Genomic DNA, 18,499 nt, shown 5'->3' with positions numbered 1-18,499 from the left:
CGTTTCTGACAATTAGTCAAGAACTCTCCCTCAACCTAAGAAGCCTATTTTTTTGCTTTCTATCTCTAGGAGAACAGGGTGTGTAATTATAAGAACCTAATTATCAGCTCCTTCAAAAGAATCAGGTTGCTTGGGCTGTGTTAGTGGCGTTGAACTCAACAGCACTGAAAACCATACTTGTACCACATTATAATTATTGTCATCAATCATGCTCCCCTTGAAGCATTAAGTGGAGACCTTTTCTCTGGAAAGAAAACAAAGCAAACCCTTTCTCACCCACAAGTAGTAGCAGAAGGAGAGGCTTAGTCATCCAGATGAGAGCTCCAATCCCAGTCCTGCACCAGGCCCTGACCTTGGATGAGTCACTCAACATTTCCGTGTCTCGGTTTCTTCATCTGTTGAGTCGGGGATGACATGGTTTCCCTCACGTCATCATGTGAGGTTAGCAAAGCAATGGATGTCAAAGCAAGCCCTAGAGTGCCTGGCCCAAAATAAACACTGGCTAAATGGTAGCAGGGCTTCTATTTCATATCTTTGTGTAGTTTCATTGAATGAAGATGTTGGGCTGACATGCTCTCAGTCCTGTTATAAGCTATTGTTTATTATCCAGACAAGAAGTTCATCTCTTTGGCTTGAGGATGTCACTCCCCTTCCCTCCTCTTCCTTGGGGGAAGCCCAGATCATAGTACTCCAGGAGACAAGAAAAGACCAGTAGCTTAGGTTCCCCAGCCTCAGTTACCCCGTCTGTAAAAACTGGCTGGTCATCTCTCGTCCCTGGTTGGTTATGAATATTAATAAAATTACATGAAGTGTCCTCCTCAGCACCCACACTGCTGCTCCATCAAGGAGTTGTCTTCCTCCTGGTGCCCACTAAGCCACCCGGCGCTCCCTGTGCTCCTACCCGGGAAGCAGAGTGAGGATCTGTTTCCTCCTGATCAGAGAGGGCAACAGACCTCTTTGAAGGTGCTCAGCTGGCTAAAGCTGGAATGCAAACTTGGTCTCTGTGTTCCTGTGCTGTTTCTGGTAATCCACAGCCACCTTATTCATTTACTCAACAAAGACCTCCCATGTGCGTCCAATGGGCCAGTCCGGGCTACTGCGCCAGTCCAAGCTCATTTGGCCAGGGCCTGAGCCCGAGCTGCAGCTGCACAGAAACGTAAGGGGGAGCGTCTGTGTTTCTCCTTTCCGCGCCTCCTCTTCTCTCTTCCCGGCTTATTCTTCCTCTTGTTTTCTTCTCCCTGGGGCTTCACCACCCACACAGCCACGTTCTGATGAAGTTAATAATCAGGGTGTCAGCTTTAAATACCAGTTAGCTCAATGAAGAGAACCTACTTGCAAAGAAAGAAGAAGAAAAAAAAAAAAACCTAACTAAAGGAAAATTCCAGTTGAGCTAATCCATTACCATGGTGCCCAGACTGTAGGACATAGTTATATTGCAACCATGAATTCATTCATTCATTTTTATTCTCCAAATATGTATGAGCATCTCTCTTTTAGGTATTAGATATAGCTCTGGGCCAGAGGTCAGCAAACTTTTTCTGTAAATGGCAAGATCGTGAATACATAAGTCTTGTGGGTCACGTAGTTTCTGTCACAACTACAAACTCTGTGCTGTTATGGTAGCATAGACAGTACACAGGGAAACAGAAGTGACTCTGCTTCAGTAAAACTTTATTTACAGAAAAAGGAGGCAGGCTGGAGTTTCCCCACCCCTGCTCTGGAGCTGGGTCCCAGAGGAGACGGTGACCCAGGAGCCCCCTTGTGGAAATCAGAGTCTGAACATGAGGCTTTTCTCAGACGGAGCACTGTGGTAAGAGTGAGGATAAAAGGGGCAATGATGATAGATAGCAGTTAACTGCATATGGAGTGACTACCATATGCCAGAAACTTCACCCGAGTTATTTCATTATTTTTCCAACAACACTAAGAAGGAAATATTATGTATCATCACTTACAAATGAGAAAAATGAGGCTCAGATGGGGAAATGACTTGCCTGGACCACATGGTAGTGATGGGTGGAGACTTTGAAGGGGAGGGTTTGGGGTCTCCGATGGTGACCTACTGCTGAGTTTAGTAAAGATACCGTTGGGGGAATCCCCTCTCCTCCCACCACAGAAGATAACTCCTTCTCTCACTAGACAAAGTGAGCACGGACCCCGGGAGTGCCCAAAGGCCTGCAAGTATCCCCAGGGCAGGAACTGGGTTTTGTCCAGTCTATCTTCCCTGGGCCCTGGAGGAGGTCCTGGAAAGCCTTCTGAGTTGTTGGCTAGCTTCCTCCCCCAAGATATTCCACCAATATAATGGGAAAGACTAGAGATATCTTCAAGAAAATTAGTGATACCAAGGGAACATTTCATGCAAAGATGGGCAGAACATTTCATACAAAGGACAGAAATGGTAAGGACCTAAAAGAAGCAGAAGATATTAAAAAGAGGTGGAAAGAATACACAGAAGAATTATACAAAAAAAGATCTTCACGACCCAGACAACCACAATGCTGTGATCATTCACCTAGAGCCAGACATCCTGGAATGCAAAGTCAAGTGGGCCTTAGGAAGCATCACTATGAACAAAGCTAGTGGAGGTGATGGAACTCCAGCTGAGCTATTTCAAGTCCTAAAAAATGATGCTGTTGAAGTGCTGTACTCAATATGCCAGCAAATTTGGAAAACTCAGCAGTGGCCACAGTACTGGAAAAGCAGTTTTCATTCCAATCCCAAAGAAAGGCAATGCCAAAGAATGCTCAAACTTCCACACAATTGCACTCATCTCACACGCTAGCAAAGTAATGCTCAAAATTCTCCAAGTCTGGCTTCAACAGTTCGTGAATCAAGAACTTCCAGATGTTCAAACTGAATTTAGAAAAGGCAGAGGAACCAGATATCAAATTGCTGACATCTGGTGGATCACAGAAAAAGCAAGAGAGAGAGTTCCAGAAAAACATCTATTTCTGCTTTGTTGACTATACCAAAGCCTTTGACTGTGTGGATCACAACAAATTAGGAAAATTCTTAGAGATGGGAATATCAGACCACCTTACCTGCCTCCTGAGAAATCTGTATACAGGTCAAAAAGCAACAGTTAAAACCGGACATGGAACAATGGACTGGTTCCAAATTGAGAAACGAGTACATCAAGGCTGTATACTGTCACCCTGCTTATTTAACTTCTATGCAGAGTACATCATGCGAAATGGCGGGCTGGATGAAGCACAAGCTGAAATCAAGATGGCCGGGAGAAATGTCAATAACCTCAGATATAAAGATGATGCCACGTTTATGGCAGAAAGTGAAATGGAACTGAGAAGCCCTTGATGAAAGTGAAAGAAGAGAGCGAAAAATTTGGCTTAAAACTCAACATTCAGAAAACTAAGATCATGGCATGCGGTCCCATCACTTCATGGCAAATAGATGGGGAACAATGGAAACAGTGACAGACATTATTTTCTTGGGCTCCAAAATCCCTGCAGATGGTGACTGCAACCATGAAATTAAAAGATGCTTACTCCTTGGAAGAAAAGGTATGACTAACCTAGACAGCATATTAAAAAGCAGAGACATTACTTTGTCAACAAAGGTCTGTCTAGTCAAGGCTATGGTTTTTCCAATAGTCATGTATGGATGTGAGAGTTGGACTATATAGAAAGCTGAGCACCAAAGAATTGATGCTTTTGAACTGTGGTGTTGGAAAAGACTCTTGAGAGTCCCTTGGAGCAAGGAGATCCAACCAGTCCATCCTAAAGGAAATAAGTCCTGAATATATATTCGAAGGACTGATACTGAAGCTGAAGCTCCAATACTCTGGCTACCTGATGTGAAGAACTGACTCATTGGAAAAGACCCTGATGCTGGGAAAGATAGAAGGCAGGAGGAGAAGGGGACGACAGAGGATTAGATGGTTAGATGGCATCACCGACTCAATGGATATGAGTTTAAGCAGGCTCCAGGAGTTGGTGATGGACAGGGAGGCCTGGTGTGCTGCAGTTTGTGGGGTAGCAAAGAGTCAGACACGACTGAGCGACTGAACTGAACTGAACTGCCTCCCCCAAGGACACACAGGGTATGTGACTGGATCAGGGATGACTCCCTCCAGTTCTTGGCCCCCCTCTCCTAAGAGCTCATCACAACCTAAGGACAGGTGTGTGTGTGCCCCTGCCTCAGGATTGGAGGCAGCATCCTTTACTCACCTTGAAAGAAAGGGCGGGGGAGCTTCTAACCTGCTGAGGCCACTGCAGCCTCAGCCCCAACTGTCACAAGAAGAGGTTAAAGAGGGAAAAGAGCTTTCTTCAGACACACACAGAGGAACATTCATTTCCTAGTAAATTCTAACTGGTAAAAGCAAAATCAGTCAAAACTACCATAAATAAAGCATCACATTCGTCTTTTGCGAAACCACTGTGATCTCCTGTGTCCCAGGACGACGGGCAGATGTGTGTTGAGTAGAAACAACCAGCTAGGGTTACTTTCTCCTTTATTTTTAAAAAATAATGAGCAGAAACAGTAGCCAATTTTTTTGCCCATTAAAATTTTTGATTTCCCATGCTTATTGTAACCAAGGTCAGAAATACAGAAGTCAAATAAATTTTTTCATTTCTGCCTTTCACTCTGCAATGGCACATTTGTGAGCTTCCTGAGAATGAAATGTAGCAGGCTTTCATCACATCTCAGAGTCTCAGCCCACAGGATTGATCACTGTGACCATTGCTTTTCTGAAGCAAGTGCTTTCCTGGGGTGGGTAAAGATGTGTGGGAGAGAGAGGTCCAAAGAAGGACACATTTTAAATCATTGACATTGAGCTGACTGCCAGTCTGTTTCCGGATAAATGCATGTCATGGAAATCTGCAAGGAATCTTTAAGAGACAGGAAACTATATATTTCTTTTGACACTCTCTGGGTGCTAGAAGGATGTTTCCAAACCTCGTCTCAAACAGTGGGCCCAGAATGTGTCATTACCCTTCAGGCTGCTAGCTGAAGGACTGTGTACAGGAGAATGTGTGTGGTAGGATTCAGTCTATATTCAGGAAGAAGAATTTAAAACACTCATGATCTCAATTCCTCTCTCTAGGGGAAAAAGCAGGCTGTAGGGATGCCAAAAACTGTAGCTATATCTGTTTGCAAGCCTTTTCTCTTGTATATTCATTTAAAGGAAAGCTATTATAGGGAGACCTGAGCTTATCGCATTATTTCCCTCCTTTATTTTTGTGTACTCGCCGGTCCTTTTGCCTTAGATGCCCTTTTCTCGCTATTTCCTTTAAAATTCCAGCCCAGAATTCTGCTTTGAATGTGATGAGTTAACTCCTAGCAAACATCAGTCCTCCCAGAAATTACCACTATAAACGATGCACAGAATACAAAAAGCGACTACATCGAAGGCTCTGGAGACTGATCGAAAGCAGACACATTTTGGAGGAGAGTCAAGACATAGCAAAGACTGGAACAAAGCGAGTTCTCCATTCCTGCAGCTTTAGTCTGGGGGTGGGCTGTGATCTTAGAGTGGTGATAGAAAACCATCTTTCTGACCTGAGGAACCAGTGGATAGAGCCCACCAGAGAGCGAAGGGAGGAATCTAGGAAAGGAGCGAGCTAGAAAAGGGGATTCCCAGGTTCTGCGTGTCAACTTTACCCACGTATCTGGCCAACCCTATGAACCATGCATGCCTGGGGAAGACTTGAAACAGCCCAATAAGGATGAAACACTGCCCTGACAAGTGACTGACCACATCCGCAGGTAAGCCAGAGATGACAGTCTGAATCCAACTAACTGCTAAAACAAAAACATCAACGTCCTTGTGAAGAGCATACTCAGAAATAAAGGAGTCACCATAGCATGTTATAGCAGTATGTGGTGGCTCTTACCTGCTAAGGAAGAAACTACCTGCCGATGCAGGAGACACAGGAGGTGTGGGTTCAATCCCTGGGTCAGCAAGATTCCCTGGTGGAGAAAATGGAAACCCACTCCAGTATTCCTGCCTGGAAAATGCCGTGGATAGCAGAGCCTGGCGGGCTGCAGTCCATGGGGTCTCAAAGTGCTGGAATTCTCTAGGCAAGAATACTGGAGTGGGTCGTCATCATGAAGTCGGTCAGTCGTGTCCGACTCTTTGTGACCCCACCGGGCTCCTCCATCCATGGAATTTTCTAGGCAAGAGTACTGGAGTGGGTTGCCATTTCCTTCTCCAACTGGAGTGGGTAGCCATTCCCTTCTCCAGGGGATCTTCCTGACCCAGGGATCGAACCTGCATCTCCTGCATTACAGGTGGGTTCTTTGCCACTGAGCCACCAAGGAAGGCCTGGACATATAAACTATAGGGACAGAAACAGATCCATAGTAGCCAGGGCCTGAGAGTGGGAGAACGGTTGACTACAAGGGGCCTGAAGGACTCTGAGGGATGGTTAATGGAACTGTTTATTATCTTGATTGTGGTTATGTTTATACAACTCTAAACGTGTCAAAATGTGCATTGCAGGGGCATACACTAAAGGGGTAAATTCTACTCTACGTAAATCATACCTTATTTTTTTTAGAAAAAAAAGAAAACATCACTATGATGTCTGAAAGTAACCATACACATTCTGCATGAGTCCATTTATCTAAAATCCTAGGAAAGGCAAATTAATGTATATTAATCAGATCAACAGTTGTCTGAGACTGTGGGGTGTGTGAAGGAGGCGTGCACTGGACAAGGGTATGAGGGATCTTTGGGGGATGCTAGAAATAAAGCTGTGTATTGATTGTGATACTTTTTCATAAGTACATGGATGCATACGTCTGTCAAAACTCATTGCATTTTAAACTTTAAATGGATGCAATTTGGTGTATATAAATCGTACCTCAGGAAGTTTATTTTTTAAAATCCAGCTCAAATTTTGTCTTGTCTATGAATTCCTCTAAGCTCTCCCCAGGTATCATGGATTCTTCCCTCCTCTGGATTCCATGGGTATATTATATACATGAGCACCTTTCACAGAACTACATTGTCATGTCTCATTCTTCTCTAACACCCAACACAGAGCTGAAAATTCATTCTTTCAACAAATATGTAATGTGCACCTATTACGAGCTAGGCAATTACTGCGCCTTCATGAAGATTACAGTAAAGCTGAGCGACTGAGTGACTTCGCTTTCACTCTCACTTTGGAAAGGGTCGTGGGGTACCTTTCTGAGAAGGCACACTGAAGTTGGAACTTGAAATCTGAGAAGATGCCAGCCAGGCAGAGTGTGTTCCTAGCCTGTGTGATGCCCTGAGAAGGGAACTGGAGGGCCTCTTGGAGAAGCTGTAAAGAAACCAGGTGGTTTTCACCCAAACAGGGAAGGGGAGAAAATAGAGGAGATAAGAGAGAGGCAGGGAACCCTGAATCAGGGCCTCAGAAGCACTTCCATGGTTTGGTAAATGTTCTCAAATGTTGGTTGGATAAGTGGCTGCATTGATGGATGGACAGACAGATGGATGGATACAAGGACAGATGGATGGGTAGATGGATGGATGGTAATATGGACAGATGATGGCCACTCAACTCAGAAGGTACACAGATCTGAATGTGAGCTATCATTGCCTCTTAGCAGCTGTGCAAAAAGGCAAGTACCTTCCTATATCCCAGACTTTGCCTCCACATCTGCAAAAAATAGAGTTTATAATCGTAGTGACCCCAGAAGGATATTGAGAGAATCTAGTAGGATCATGCAAAGAAACTGCCATTCTCTGATGAGCATGCTCTCTCTCACCTACGTGTGTGCATATGTATTATACCCCATCATGCTCAGGAGCCTTGCCTCAACTTGGCATGACTAGAAACAGAACTTGGTGAGGTGCCTGCAGTCAACTGGGCTCAGAATGCATCAGAGTCACCAGGTTGGATACGTAAGCCAGAGTCATGTTCTGTCATTCCCTGAGAAAGAAGGGCTGAGCCACTGATGTGAGGACATGCTTGGCAATCATCAGAAGACAACTGAGGCAGAGCAGGGCCAGGGAATGGATGCATCTCAGGGGCAGAGTAAGGGGAGGGAATGGACAAGGAAAATGGTAATGATCTATTGAAGCCTTCTTGGGGTGGGAAGCGCTTACACAGATTTTCTCATTTGATCCTCACTGCAACTCTGTAGGTTCTATGAACCTCTCTTGTAGGTTCTATGAAGACCTACGAGACCTTCTAGAACTAACACGCAAAAAAAGATGTTCTTTTCATTATAAGGGACTGGAATGCAAAAGTAGGAAGTCAAGAGACATCTGGAGTAACAGGCAAATTTGGCCTTGGAGTACAAAATGAAGCAGGGCAAAGACTAATAGGGTTTTGCCAAGAGAACGTACTGGTCATAGCAAACACCCTCTGCCAACAACACAAGAGAAGACTGTACACATGGACATCACCAGATGGTCTACACCAGAATCAGATTGAGTATATTCTTTGCAATCAAAGATAGAGAAGCTCTATGCAGTCACAAAAACAAGATCAGGAGCTGACTGCATCTCAGATCACGAACTCTTTATTGCCAAATTCAGACTTAAGTTGAAGAAAGTAGGGAAAACCACTAGACCATTCAGGTATGACCTAAATCAAATTTCTTACAATTATGCAGTGGAAGTGACAAATAGATTCAAATGATTAGATCTGATAGACAGAGTGCCTGAAGAACTGTGGACAATGGCTCATGACATTGTACAGGAGGCAGTGATCAAGACCATCCCCAAGAAAAAGAAATTCAAAAAGGCAAAATGGTTCTCTGAGGAGGCCTTACAAATAGCTCAGAAAAAAAAGAGAAGCTAAAGGCAAAGGAGATAAAGGAAAGATATACCCATTTGAACGCAGAGTTCCAAAGAATAGCAAGGAGAAATAAGAAAGCCTTCCTCAGTGATCAGTGCAAAGAAATAGAGGAAAACAATAGAATGGGAAAGATTAGTGATCTCTTCAAGAAAGGTAGAGATATCAAGGGAACATTTCATGCAAAGATGTGCACAATAAAGGACAGAAATGGTATGGACCTAACAGAAGCAGAAGATATTAAGAAGAGGTGGCAAGAATACACAGAAGAACTGTACAAAAAAGATCTTCATGACCCAGATAATCACGATGCTGTGATCACTCACCCAGAGCCAGACATCCTGGAATGCAAAGTCAAGCAGGCCTTAGGAAGCATCACTATGAACAAAGCTAGTGGAGGTGATGGAATTCCAGTTGAGCTATTTCAAATCCTAATAGATGGTGCTGTTAAAGTGCTGCACCCAATATGCTAGCCAATTTGGAAAACTCAGCAGTGGCCACAGAACTGGAAAAGGTCTGTTTTCATTTCAATCCCAAAGAAAGGCAATGCCAAAGAATGTTCAAACTACCACACAATTGCACTCATCTCACATGCTAGCAAAGTAATGCTGAAAATTCTCTAAGCCTGGCTTCAACAGTACATGAACTTGCAGGTGTTCAACTGGATTTAGAAAAGGCAGAGGAACCAAAGATCAAATTGCCAATATCCTTTGAATCATCAAAAAAGCAAGAGAATTCCAGAAAAACATCTACTTCTGCCTTATTGACTACACCAAAGCCTTTGATTGTGTGGATCACAACAAACTGTGGAAAATTCTTCAAGAGATGGGAATACCAGATGACCTTACATGTCTCCTGAGAAATCTGTACGCAGGTCAAGAAGCAACAGTTAGAACTGTACATGGAACAACGGACTGGTTTCAAATTGGGAAAGGAGTACATCAAGGCAGTATTTCTCACCCTGCTTATTTAACTTATATGCAGAACATATCATGTGAAATGGCAGGTGGATGAAGCACAAGCTGAAATCAAGATTGCCAGGAGAAATATCAATAACCTCAGATATGCAGATGACACCACCTTTATGGCAGAAAGCAAAGAAGAACTAAAGAGCCTCTTGATGAAAGTGAAAGAGGAGAGCGAAAAAGTTGGCTTAAAACTCAACATTCAGAAAACTAAGATCATGGCATCTGGTCCCATCACCTAATGGCAAATAGATGGGAAACTGGAAACAATAACAGACTTTATTTTCTTGGGCTCCGAAAATCACTGCAGATGGTGACTGCAGTCATGAAATTAAAAGATGCTTGCTCCTGGAAGAAAAGCTATGACCCACCTAGACACAGTATTAAAAAGCAGAGACATTACTTTGCCAACAAAGTCCCATCTAGTCAAAGCTATGGTTTTCCAGAAGTAATGTATGGATGTGAGAGTTGGACTATAAAGAAAGCTGAGTGCTGAAGAATTGATGCTTTTCAGCTGTGGTGCTAGAGAAGACTCTTGAGAGTCCCTTGGACAGCAAGGAGATCCAACCAGTCAATCCTAAAGGAAATCAGTCCTGAATATTCATTGGAAGGGCTGATGCTGAAACTGAAACTCCAATATTTTGACCACCTGGTGCAAAGAACTGACACATTGGAAAAGACTCTGGTGCTGGCAAAGATTGAAGGCAGGAGAAGAAGGGGATGACAGAGGATGAGATGGTTGGATGGCATCACTGACTCGATGGACATGAGTTTGAGCAAGCTCCAGGAGTTGGTGATGGACAAAGAAGCTTGGCGTGCTCCAGTCCATGGGGTTGCAAAGAGTGGGACACGACTGAGGGATTGAACTGTACTGAACTGAACAACTCTCTGACACTAGGAGGGGAGTGCTCTTTATCGACATCCCCATTTTACAGATGAGGAGCCAGAGGTTCAGAGAAGCATGTTGCATTTCCAACCAAGGTGCCCCTGTGGAGTTAGGGGTGTTCTGAGAAAGTATGCACACCCTCAGCATTGAGTCCTGTGCCCTGTAGAGTTAGGGGTGTTCTGAGAAAGTATGCACACCCTTGGCATTGAGTCCTGACTGAGCACACTCATCTGTCTCCATCACAACAGACCAAAATGTATGCATTTCCTATGTGTTCTTTGATCTGGGAAATGGTTAGAAGCACCAGGGCGATTAATTTACCCAGGGTCACCCACAGGTGAGTGGTGGAGGGGGTATTCAGACCCTGGTTCCCAAGTTCACCCTCCACAACAGGAAATGCCCTGCTATTCCCACATCCTGGCCCTGAGGTCTCACACAATGACCACTTTGCTCTCCTCACCTCCGGCAGGATGTAGTCAGCCATGAGCCTCTTTGACCCTCCCACAGACCTGGCAGGGCAGGTAGGATTCCACCCACTATACAGATGAGGACATCAGAGCACCCTGCAGGTCTTCTTCCCACTCGCAGAATCTTGTCCAGGCCATGCCTTCTCTACCTTACCAGAGCAGGGGCAGTGGGGCCAGGATAGCTCATGCTTGGTTCTAGAGCTCCCTGGGGGCCTCTGTCAGCAGCTGCTTTGTAAGCCTGGTGACCACTTCCTCACCCAACCTTCCAGGCTCAGCTCAAATCCCACCCCTTTGGTCCCACCCTCAGAATCTAGTGATTCTCTGCATCTCACGCCCAAGGCTTTGTAACAGCAGCTTCTCCTGGGATTATAACTGGCTCTGCAATGGCAGCATCCTATCCTGGAAAGAACTTCGGAGGAAAAGATCTCCATGCACAGGGCTGTGATTCACTGGGAGACAGAATTAACAGAACCTGAAGATGAAGTGGATGTGGGGAGAATGCTTGCTGAAGGAGGGGTAAATACACCCAGCTCTCTGGTATAAGCAAAGGTGGAAAATGGTGCCATTTGCTGAGAGGGGATGGAGGAAGCCATCTGGGGCATCTATGGAGGGGACGGGATGATTGGAAGTCCCCCATGGAAGCAGGAGTCCCAGCTCCCATGACAACAATGTCACAGCAGAGAAATCTTCACAAGGAATTGAAACCTTTGGAAGCAAAGTCACCTAACACCCCCTTTCCCTCAAGTCCCAGCTATTACTGATATATTTCTAGACCTTCATTTGAATGGTGGATGAATCTAGAAAGAAATGGAACCAGGAATTTTCAGTATGAATGAGCTCAGCTGGGCTTAGATGGTAGGAAGTCACCCACTTTTTCGATTCCAGCTGTTGTCTAATGAAACCCTTGTTTGGGGGGAGGAAGGAGAGAAGAGAAAGGTGAGGGGAGACAGATGTCAACAGCATCTGGGGTCCTGGGCTAGGCATAGGGCTGGCCTTAGAGTCAGGAGGTCTGCCTTCTGATCACCGTGCCACTGTAACGATGGCTGTAAGCCTGCCCTTTTGCTGGAATGCTCCAGCTTGCCTGGAGACTTTCTCGTTGTTTCAAGGCCACTTTCTGTGACTCTCGAATCACTCTCAGCAGAGTTAGGCACTTTCCTCTTTGCTCCTCAGCAGCCTGTTCACCCTCAACTACAGCAGCTGCCATATCTAATTATGATCATTCCTGGTCAGTGTCACAAAGTAGAAAGAACCAGGAGAACAGACTATTTGGGGTTCCCAATCCAAGCCTTTCCTCTCACTATATGTGACCCTGGGGAAGTCTCTGTTGCTCTTTAGGTTTCTAGACCTCACTGTTGTGAGGTCTCAAACATGGGAAGAAAAATGTGCATAAACTGCATATTATCATGATGGGCACATGCTAACTTAACGATAAAAAGTAGGCCCTCAACCCAAGAAGATGGCAAGTTCTGTTAGGACAAAGACCCTCTATCTTCTGTATTTTCAAGGATCTGGACATTGCTACTAGCTTGAAAAGTGTCCACGTCCTGGCTCTGCTTCTTACCAGGTGTGTGTGTTGTTCGTCGCTCAGTCATGTCCGACTTTTTGTGACCCCATGGACTGCGGCCTGCCAGGCTCCTCTGTCCATGGAGTGGGTGGCCATGTTCTCCTCCAGGCGATCTTCCCAATCCAGGGATTGAACCCAAGTCTCCCACATTGCAGGCGGATTCTTTACCATCTGAGCCACCAGGCAAGCCCAAGAGTCCTGGAGTCGGTAGCCTATCCCTTCTCCAGGGGATCGTCCCAATCCAGGAATCGAACCAGGGTCTCCTGCATTTCAGGTGGCTTCTTTACCCAACTGAGTTACCAGGGAAGCCTCCCTTTATCAGGCAAGTGACCTTAGAGCAGATGATTTTATTTCTCTGAGCCTCCATTTCCTCATCTGTATGGTGACTTATAGGGAAAATGTATATGAGAAATGTGAAGTGTCTGGTAGTGTCTGGCACCCACTGTTATAAAAGCCTCAAATTGTTGGATTTAGCCTTTTAAAGTGTAGAGTCTGTGAGATCAGGAGCTGTTTCTGTTTTCACTAATGTAACCCTAGGCCTGTCGTGTACAGTGGCACAAGTCGTGCACTGCTCCAGAGCATCCTTCCTACAGATTCGATGTGCATCCTGTCCTCTAGAGTGGCGCAGTGCATCCACCCTGCAAGCAGTACGTCTGGCATTGTTCTGGGTGCTGAAAACAGGGTCCTACTCTCATGAGCTTGCATCACAGTAAGGAAGGGTAAACACAAATAAGACAATAAGCTAAATATTACAATAAATAAAACAGGGTGATGTGACAGATGGTGAGAGCTGGGGAAGCCTTCAAGGTGACAGTGACTTGAACTGCAGCATGAGTGTCAACTGTGCAAATGTGGAGTGAGGTGTTACAGGGAAATCACAGAGACGAGGGCCCTGGGGCCGTCATGAGTGTGGTGAGAAGCAGGCAGGGGGCCAGCCATCTTGAGCACACAGGTCCTTCTAAGGGATCCGGGTAGCCACAGAAGATTTCCATTAGGGGTGGGATGTGATCAAGTTTGTGATCGGCAAAGGGGAGGGGTGGAAGCAGGGACCAATCAGGAGACTGATCCAGTCATCCTGATGGTGAAGAATCCACCTGCATTGCAGGAGACACGGGATTGATCCCTGGGTCGGGAAGGTTCCCTGGAGGAGGAAACAGCAAACCACTCCAGTGTTCTTGTCTGGAGAAGTCCATGGACAGGAGTCTGGGGTGTTACAGTCCATGGAGTCGCAGTGAGTTGGACACAACTGAGCAGCCAACACTAGGATCAGAGGGCGAGTATTGGAACCAGAGAATTCAGTTAGTACATACCAGAGGTAGAGAAGCAGTAGACACAAATGGATGGGATTTGGAAGAGAAGGACTGAGAACTGCTCTCGTCTCGGGTTAATGGGGAGCTGCTTATGGAAACAGGAAACCTGAAAGGGGAGAGTCTGCAGTGTCTACGAGGCAGCCTCATATAGCTAATGTGGCTCAACTGGTCAATAAAACCCACTGGATGAATGAATGAACGAATGGGACTCCATGTCCTCTCTAAACTTGGGATAATAATTCCTCCCTTTGTGAAGATCAGAGGAACTCATGGAGGTCATGGAGGAAGAACCTTGTCTCTGATGCTGCCCTGAAATGGGACAAATGGCCCCAGTGGTCTGACCCTGAGGGGCCCGCCCCCCTTCCACCTGCCTCCTCCAGGAGGATGGGAGGTGGCACTCCTGGTGTCCTGGGGAGGGGCCGGGACTCTGCAGGACAAAGCTGCTGCTCATTCCCTGTGCATTCCTGTAACCCCCTAACCCCACTGTTCTCCACACCCCTCAGCTCTCACATCTGTTTTTTTCATTTTCTGGCAGGTATTGTCTCTGAACCAAAAGTGTCTGGAAACACTGCGGATTCGTGAAAATGTCAGTGCTCTTCTTTCTGCTCCATTTCACTGTAAATGCTCTTCAGAGAGACCTACAACTTCACAGTAGAGCTATGGGACCAGAGAGATTTGGGCTTAGATCTTGTTAGTCTTGAGCAAGTTGCTTCCAGTCTCTGAGCCTCAATCGCTCACCTACAAAATGGGCTACTTGTTCAGCCTAAGTGTTTACCCTCAGATAGGCCCTAGACCCCGGCAGAAGGTCTGGCCCAGAAGAGTAGCAGATTGAACGCTAATGCTCAGCTTTCTCCCAAATGAATGTAAAAGCACAGGCCCCAGGAAGCTGACTTCCCAGATTCAAACGTCTACTCTCCAGCTGTTCATTCATTCAGAAGGTATTCCTGAGGCCTGTCCTGTGTGCCAGGGCCTGGGCCAGATACTGGAGCAGATGGAGTGTGAGTGAGACAGGGAATCCCAGATCTTGGCAAAGGAGAGTCATGTGAATGGGCAGAGAGTGGGCTGCAGGGGGATCTGGGAGTCAAAAGGCCCCCCGGTCAGCCTCTGCACAGGCTGCGGAGAGGATAGGTGTCTGAGCTGAAACCAGAAAGGGAAGAGCTCCCAAAGGCAAGATGGGGAATGTCACTACTCCAGGCAATCAACAGCTCAATGAAGCCTAGAGGAAAGAAAGCACTTACAAAAAGGAGGGAGGAGGAAGCATCAAAAGGGGAGGCCTCACATGCCATCCCATCCCTTCACAGAGGGCCTGGCAGCTTTAGGCCCCACACAGCAGTGCTATTCAATTTAAGGAGTGTCCTGAGGGTACGGGCCATGTGGGTGGGCCATTAGCAGGAGCACAGGTCTGAATTCTGGTTGCTTTGCAGAGAATGAATTAAGGATGGTAGATGGAGCAGGGAGTGCTGAAATCAGGCAAGAAATCAAAGCTGAATTTCTCTTCTACTCATGAGCCCTGGAATCAGAAGGGGCCTCAGTTTAAATCTCAGATTAATATTTAGACAGACATGGCTAAGTCATTTTTTTCTCTTTAAATCCTGCATTTCTCACCTGTAAAAAGGGAGTAGTTGTAACATTCATCTTTGAGCTGTTGCGTGTGTGTGTGTGTGTGTGTGTGTGTGTGTGCGTGCATGCTTAGTTACTTCAGTTATTTCTAATTCTTTGTGACCGTATGGACTCTGGCCCACCAGGCTCCTCTGTCCATGGGATTCTCCAGGCAAGAATACTGGAGTGGGTTGCCATGCTCTTCTCCAGGGGATCTTCCAACTCAGGGATCAAACTTGCATCTCTTACATCTCCTGCATTGGCAGGCAAGTTCTTCACCACTAGCGCCAACTGGGAAGCCTCTTGGAGCTGTTATAAAATATTAAATGAGTTGATCTATGGACAGTGGCTGGCACGGGACAGGTGAGTGGTAATCAGAAGGTATCACCTCTGCTCCTCTTCCTCCCTGTTGGGCACGTAAACACCCGCTACTCTAATACACCCTTGGATTTCAGGTGAATCTCTCCCCATTTTTACAGCCAGTTCCAAAGCAGCCACTGTCAGCAGGTCTGGGTTGAGGGGTGAGTCGCAGAAAGGCCTCACAGGATTTGTGCTGTAGCTCAGTTGCCTAGCAACAGCATCAGCCTCTGCATCATTGTGGAGCCAGGCGGCATCAAGCACCCATCAAAACAAAGGCAGCAGCAGAGCTGACTCACAGCCAGTCACTGGGAACTGGTGGGAACAGGGCCTTTATTGGAGGGTGAGGGGAATCAAGTATACCCAAATTCTAGCTTGAGGCAGGGACCAGCCTCAGTTCCAGCTCCGGTTTTCTCTCCAGGGGCCCACCCCTCTCACCAGCCCCTGGACTCCCTGGTACCAGGAGGGGACTGAGAGTTGCTCATGTGCCACTGTTTGCCAGAGCACCCTGTGGGCATTATGTGTGCTGTCTTCAGGATGGTTCTTCTCCAGTTCCTCTGGAGGAGGAAATGGCAACCCACCCCAGTATTCTTGCCTGGAGAATCCCATGGACAGAGGAGCCTGGCAGGCTATGGCCCATAGGGTCGCAAAGGAGTGGACATGACTGAACAATTGCACTGCACTCAAGAAGATCAAAACTGGGCTCCTCGTCATCCCTCACCCAGCTCTTCCCTCTCCTGAGTCCTCCTCTCTGTAATGGTATCAGCACCAACGGGGAAGCCACATGGAATAAAGTAGGTGTCCTGGTGGGCCTTCCCTCCCTCCTCGACTTCAGGCCTGTCACCAAGTCAGCAACTGTCCCCTCCCCACCCTTCTTCCCAGGTCATTTATCCAAATCACTCTGACCTTGGTCTCCCGGCTGGTGTGTTCTCACCCCTGACTGGTGACGGCTTCCCACCCCACACTCCACCCCACAGCTCCTCCCAAAGGCCAAGTCTGACCCTGGCACTTTTTTGCTTCAACCTTATATGGCTCTACCCACCACAATTTAAAGCCCAGACTGCTTACCAGGGCCTGCAAGATCCCACTATGCAGTCCCCATGCCTGCTGCCTACTGTACACAGATGATACACACACACACAGCCATCCTGGAAGCGGGTCCCGCTATCCATCAAACCTTCAGATGACTGAAGTATCAGCCAACCCCTGGGTTAGAGTTTCATGAGAGAACCCGATCCAGAACCACCCAGCAAATCCACTCCCAGAATCCTGACCCACTGAAACCTTGAGATAATAAAGGTTGGCTGTAAGGTGCCAAGTTGTAGGGTGATTTGCTCCACAGCCATGGATAACTAATAAGATGTCCTGGAGGAAATTGTCTAATCTCTCTGTGCCTCCATTTCTTCATCTGTAAAATGGGATTAATAAGAACACGTGGACAGTGTGAAAATGTGAAAAGAGTTAGTGACTAGGGACTGTTTATCACAGTGCCTGGCCTCTGTGAAACATTCAATAATTATCAGTATTGCTTATAGTTTCTATTATTATTTATTATAAAATGTTTCTTCTTCATCTCCAAAGACTCTCATTTCCAAAGTGTGATTCTCCATAGTAACACTGAACAACTTTTTGGTATTTTATTTTTGAATATAACTTGCGATGTTTGACAGTTTGTGGAACAGCACCCTTCAGTATTCTCCACTGTTTTCTGGTTTCAGTCCCTGAGTCATGTCCGACTCTTTGTGACCCTAAGGGCTGTAGTCTGTCCAGCTCCTCTGTCTATGGTATTTCCCAGGTAAGAACACTGGAGTAGGTTGCCATTTCCTTTTCCTCAAGATCTTCCTGACCCAGGGATTGAACTGCATCTCCTTCTTTGCAGTTAGACTTTTTACCACTGAGCCACCAGGGAAGCCTCTCTGCTTCTTTACTTGCTTTCTTCAGTTCAGTTCAGTTCAGTCGCTTAGTCGTGTCCGACTCTTTGCGACCCCATGAATCTCAGCACGCCAGGCCTCCCTGTCCATCACCAACTCCCGGAGTTCACTCAGACTCACGTCCATCGAGTCAGTGATGCCATCCAGCCATTTCATCCTCTGTCATTCCCTTCTCCTCCTGCCCCCAATCCCTCCCAGCATCAGAGTCTTTTCCAACAAGTCAACTCTTCGCATGAGGTGGCCAAAGTACTGGAGTTTCAGCTTCAACATCATTCCTTCCAAAGAACACCCAGGACCGATCTCCTTTAGAATAGACTGGTTGGATCTCCTTGCAGTCCAAGGGACTCTCAAGAGTCTTCTCCAACACCACAGTTCAAAAAGCATCAATTCTTCTGCGCTCAGCCTTCTTCACAGTCCAACTCTCACATCCATATATGACCACTGGGAAAACCATAGCCTTGACTAGAGAGACCTTTGTTGGCAAAGTAATGTCTTTGCTTTTCAATATGCTATCTAGTTTGGTCATAACTTTTCTTCCAAGGAGTAAGCGTCTTTTAATTTCATGGCTGCAATCACCATCTGCAGTGATTTTGGAGCCCCCAAAAATAAAGTCTGACACTGTTTCCACTGTTTCCCCATCTATTTCCCATGAAGTGATGGGACCGGA

Source organism: Bubalus kerabau, chromosome 18 (genome assembly GCF_029407905.1).
Source record: "Bubalus kerabau isolate K-KA32 ecotype Philippines breed swamp buffalo chromosome 18, PCC_UOA_SB_1v2, whole genome shotgun sequence".
Lineage (NCBI taxonomy): Eukaryota > Metazoa > Chordata > Mammalia > Artiodactyla > Bovidae > Bubalus > Bubalus kerabau.
This window is presented reverse-complemented; position numbering follows the sequence as displayed.